Consider the following 6339-nt stretch of genomic DNA (forward strand, 5'->3'; position numbering starts at 1 on the left):
TTCTCAAATGCATTTACATATTCTGTATTATTAATATTGATCTTTACATCCTTTTTCAATGCCTGAGTCAGAGGTTTTGCGATTTTTGCATAGTTCTGTATCATTTTCCTATAGTAGCCTGTTAACCCTAAGAATTGTTTGATTTGTTTTTCGGTTTTAGGTATTTTAAAATCCTTTATGGCCTGCAATTTGGCTGGGTTGGGTTGAATACCGCGTTCTGAAACAATGTGGCCAAGGTATAACAATTCTCTTTCGAAAAATTCGGTTTTGTCAAGCTGTATTTTGAGATTGTGATTTTGTAGTTTCTTGAAAACAGATTTTAAATGTTTCAAATGCTCTTCCAAAATGTCAGAGAATACTATTATATCATCCATATATACTAATACATTCGGCATTTTAGCAAACAATATATTCATATTTCTTTGAAAGAATGGGGGTGCATTTTTCAGCCCGAAAGGGAGCCTAAGAAACTCGTAGTGACCATCTTCCGTTGAAAAAGCAGTTTTAGGAACAGATTCTGGGTCCATTTCGATTTGATGGAAACCTGAGTACAAATCTATTGTGGAGAAATAAGTGGCTCTCCCAATTTTACCGAAAAGATCTTCAATGTTTGGTAAAGGATATTTATCAGCTATCGTCTTGTCATTAAGTTTACTGTAGTCTATCACCATTCTTATTTTCTTTTTCCCTGAAGCATCTAGTTTTTTTGGAACAACCCATATTGGGGAATTGTATGGAGAGTTGGAGGGTTGAATGATTTTATTTTGCAGCAGTTTATCAATTTCGATTTGTACGTCTTTCTTGAATATTTGGGGGTACCTATAGTTTCGTGTGTACACAGGATTGTCATCTACAGTATTGATCTTATGTTTTAATAAGTTTGTTGAACCAAGAGGAATATTATCAAGCTTTATTATTGCAGGGAATTTGATAATTAAATCGTATATCTCTCTTTTTTCTTCGTCATTCATGTGGTCAGTTCGTAAAGTTTCATGGATCAATTTCTTTATCAATGCAAAATTTTCAGGACGTGTGGTCATTGAGTCATTATGCGAGTCAAGAATCGTTTCTACTTCCTCAATTTCCATGGGTTCAGGACTGATGGTCATGAGTTCATGAGAGAAAGCTATACAAGTACATTCACCATTAACAATATCAACTATACCTTCTTCAATACAATAGTTAGAATTATTTATAGGTTTAAGTAATCCCTGTCCTACAGTGGGAATAGACCTAACTGGGATAGTTATTACATTAAATCCAGGTTTCAATTCAATTTGTTTTCTACTAGAATTAATTACAGATAATAACGGTTTTGATACGTTGCCATAATCTAACGTATTAGTCTCATAATTTACATGGGCCTTGAGTTGTTGCATTGTTTCATTACCTAAAAGAATATCGTACCTGTCGGAAAAATCATATATATACATCTTAATTCTAGAAAGATTCGGAAATAATGTGGATGGACCAAAAAATATATACTCATGTCCACCACTTGTACCAGCCGGGGTTTTTACAACAAATTTTTCCTTATATCTAGTTACAGTTGGCGGTACAATTGCAGGATGTACATAATTCATCATCGATCCAGTGTCAACAAGCCATTTTCTGTTTACATCATCGACAAAATAGGGTAGCGATTTATCAATAATATTCAATTCAAGCTCTTTGGGGGGGTTTCCGCCGGATTGGGGCCACACCCTAAAAAATGATCTGTCATTTCATTCACAGCTGATGTTTGATTGTTGAGTTGCGATTGCAACAATTGAATACGAGTCGATGCATTTACTTGATTGATATCATCATTTGATTCATCGAGATAGTGAAGATCTTGGAAAGGATTGTTTCTTGCCGAATTGTTAGCATTTCTATTAGTAGAAGGAGTACGCATGGAGACAGTATTCTGCGAGTCCCAGTTGTGAGACTGTTGAATGTTTCGTGCTCCGTTTGAAAAGTTACGAGAATTGTTATTGAAAGATTTCGGTTGGAAATTTTGAAATTGCGACTGCTGAAAAGTAGAGGTAGAGGGAACTACACTTTGTTGGAAATTAGAATGTTGAGGCTGTTGAAAATGGATTTGATGAGGTTGTTGGAACCGATTCTGAGTAGTGAAGGGTTGCTGGAACCGATTGAAGTGTTTCAATTGAAGTGATTCTGATTGAAGTGTTGCTGGTGGAAATTCCGAGGAGAGAATTGATTGAACACTGGTTGCGGTTGAAAGAAATTCCGCGGTTGGAACTGAGAATTGATTTGCTTTTCACTCACTGCACTTTTGTCACTTACGGGCTCTGCACATTTTAATTGTTTCAAAACAATGCTACAATCACTGCGCAGGGTATTGCGGGCGTCGTCCAAGTTCTTGAGTTTGTATACCTGAAGATGAGCTCCGAGTGTTGGATGAACACCGTGAATGAGCGTGCGGACAAGAGTTGTATCGAGTTGTTCGAGAAGATTTTTCAGGAGATCCCCGGTTACACCATCAAGCTTATAGCGGGTCACCACTCTGGTGCGTTTTTCACTGAGTCTTTGTAGGAAGTCGAGGGGGTGTTCGTATTGGAATGATTTCATTACAGCAATTTCGGCTATTAGGTCAGGGACAGTGCGTTTATCAGAGAAGCTTTTCGTTAAAAGTTCAATAAGTTCAGCTAAGTTGGAACACTCGCAATTTTGTACAACATCATCTGCAGCACCTTCCAAACTGTGGAGGGCGGCAGTAAATAACAGCCAATGATTTTCTTCGCGTTGTGATTGTTCAATTTTATCGTTACAATACAGATTGAAAATGTCTTGGAAAGATTTGATAAATTTTGGAATTTTATTGGAAATTCCATCGAATTTTGGAATATAGTCCAGCAAATATTTCGGGATAGATTTGGTTGACATGATCACAGGGTCTAATTTTGACGGTCGAATGAGAGTAGAAGATGAAGTGAAGAAAATGTTCGCATCTGTACTTACAGTTGATGGTAGTTTTACTTCCGTCTCAAATTTGTGGAAGGAGTCTTCGTTGTCTGCCAGGTTGAACTTCGAAGGTTGCAGGTGTGGTATGCAGAGAACTTGTCTTGAAAAGTTCACCTCACTCACTGGTTTTCCGGATTTTTCACGAAGTTGAAATTAAAGATCGCGAATCGAAAAAAACTTGTTGTTAAATGAACAACCTCGAAAAAACGTAAGGAAGGTAGTTCGGGTGCCAGTTATAGTTCTGGGGTAACCAAACATCTTTTTAAAAAGAAAACTTTATTTTCAAACACATAATTATAAAATATACATCGAAAAAGAGAGAAGTGCTCTCGGTGAAGTTTGGCAGTAGACTGACTAAAAGTACTATGTTCGAGCATTACAATGGAATACAGCGTCAGCAATAATATTAGGTGTTACCAGATGTAACTATAGACGTTTGATCATCTCATCAAATCTCTCAAGCACTTTCCAACACCCACACAAAAGCTAAAGCTCACATGAGCATCATCCGCAATAAAAAGGAAATTAATTGAAATAATATGTACATTGATATTATTATTATTATAATAATTATTATTATATTGATAATACCATATAAATAATAACTAATTTAATTATTGATAATCATCAAGTGAACAACATATTCAAAAGTTCATCAATTACCTTATCAAATGTTATTTGAGTGAAGAGTTAAATTAATAAAATTTTACATCCTATTATATTAAGCGAGCAATTTCTGTATATCTCTTTATATTTTTATATCTGGTTATTTATGTTCAACGGATCTCGAAAACGGCTTCAACGATTTTCACGAAATTTGGAACACAGTAGGTTTATGATATAAAAATTCGATTGCAAGAGGTCTCATCCCTGGTAAAACTCTCTGAAGGACATGAAAAGGATAACAATTATTCATCCTTGGAAAAACAGATTTTAATTTCATCGTCTGTCGATAACAGAAGATGTGAGTGCCTGTGTGGGAGAGAGACAGAATTATTTCCAGCTGTGTAATCAATCAACGAGAAATTTTATCTAGCTAGACAATTTAATCAACTTGATCAACATAATCTGATTTGTTGACATGACATGATAATCCTCCTAAACTAAAGCAAATCATAATTTTCAAAGTTGATCATTATTTGAAAATTTTAAGTGATTAGTGAATGTTATTTTGTTATTCAATTTGTTTTGTAAATAATCTAAATTAGAACTTTATGTTTACAAATGTTTGAACTGAAAAGTGAACCTGAATTCAAGTGTATGGAACATAACCTACTTTCTGGACTATTTATAGTGTATAAATCAAAATTCGGGGAAGAAACAGTTTTGGGCTGTTCCTGTTAGTCCTTCCCCAATCATTTTAAAGAATTGTGTTCGGTTTATGAAAAGTCAATAAATAACGAGCGAAGCACGGTGCCCCGATATTTATTTTTTAAAAGAGGATGGTTCCCCCTCCGGTTTAGGCTTGTACATAGTTCTTTTAATGTGCAGAAGGATTATGCTGATATATTATAGGATATTATGTAAAGTTATGATGAATAAGAGAGTCGACCATGAGCAAAGTAAGAGGCGTGGTGCAGCCTGGGTCAGGCAGTTGGATGGCCAGACTGCAGTTCAACTCGTTGCTTATTGACCGGTCTCCCAATAAGCAACGAGTTGAACTTCAGTCTGGTCATCCAACTGCCTGACCCAGGCTGCTCCACGCCTCTTACTTTGCTCATGGTCGACTCTCTTATTCATCATAACTTTACATAATACCCTATAATATATCAGCATAATCCTATAATAATCAGCTTAATCAGCAAAAGTGCAAGGCTGCTTGTATCATCAGAGCAAGTAAGGCTAGCTACACTCACATCGATTTTTGTTCGTACGGTATTTTGCCGTCCTTATAAATTCTATTAGATTAAACAGTTTATTTCAAACAGACGATGTTTGTCAAGTTCCGTTTAATCTGATAGAATTCATAAGGACGGCAAAATATCGTACGAGCAAAAAACCGATGTGTGTGCGGGGCTTAAGGGATCTTCGGTGCCATCTACTATTCCTGTTTCTGTGGATAATCTACACTGACTATGACTCTCATTTTCTGACCTGGCACCTTTTGAGGATGTTTTGCGGATTGCGACTGGCTTGAGCGAATCTAAGAGTAAAGAAATTTGCTATATGTCTAGCATATTTTTATTAAGGATATTATATTGTCTATTATCGATCCTTTAACTGTGTGTATTGACCAGTGTCTTAAAAGGCTGTATTTTCGGATGAGCTGAATGTTTCAAAGACAGTACCAATCTTCAAGAAGGGAGACATGACCATTCCAATTAATGAAACCATTTCTATTTTGCCTATAGTGTCAAAAGTTTTTGAGATTGTGATTGCTGAGCAGCTACTTGACTATTGTGAGTGGTGCAGCTGTTTGCGACCACCCAGTTTTATTTTAGAAAAGGGTGTAGATCATCTGCTGATGATGTTGATTTCCTCCAGCGTAATACTTATAAGTACTTTGAGAATCGAGGACTTGCTGGGCTCACATTATGTAACCTCAGCAAGGCGTTTGACACGCTTGATCATGCAATCCTCTGTAGAGTAAACTGAAGCACTGAGAGGCCAATGGAACCCCACATGAGTTAATTCAATCCTATCTGGGGGGGGGGGGGTCTCAGGCAGGCTGCACTGGCTAATAGTGACCTGTCTCGGATAAGGAACTGTGTCAACTGTGGATTGTCTCCGGGCTCTGTCCTGAGGCCTCTTCTCTTTTTGATTTCATTAAAAGATGTGGCTCGTATGGATGGCAGAAGTGTTGTCTGTCATGAAGATGACGCCACCTTCTTTGATCTAGGTCATGGAGGTGATGCACTAAGGGCCACAATGTTGGAATTGTTTGCTTTGGACTGGTTTTCTGTGAACCTTTTCCTCTTCAATGAAAAAAAACTTAGTCAATCATATTCAGCATCAGAAATGGGGATGAGAATGATTTTGCACCCGTGAAACTGCTTGGGTATTTCCTGGACAGGAAGCTGTCTTGAAATGACCAAGTTGAGGCTCTCTGCTGCAGGCTAAGCAGAGTGGTTTTCTTGCTCAAGAGATTGAAATCCTGTGTTCTTGCATTGTATCTTAAGGTCTCCTATTTATGCTTTTTCTATAGCATAATCTTGTACGGCCTCAAGCTTTGGGATGAAGCCACAGATTTGTCTCGAGTGTTGCTTATTCAGAAGAATACCCTGATTGTCCTTTGTGCTGAGAGGCTGGCCCCTGTCAATCCCTCTTTGTGAGAGAGAAGATCCTCACGATCTTCTCCCTCTACATACAGTATTTCAAAATATTTGCAGAAAACATGCAAATGTTGGGGTAGCTTGTACCATGCAGAAAATTTCC

Source organism: Nilaparvata lugens, chromosome 4 (genome assembly GCF_014356525.2).
Source record: "Nilaparvata lugens isolate BPH chromosome 4, ASM1435652v1, whole genome shotgun sequence".
Taxonomy (NCBI): Eukaryota; Metazoa; Arthropoda; class Insecta; order Hemiptera; family Delphacidae; genus Nilaparvata; species Nilaparvata lugens.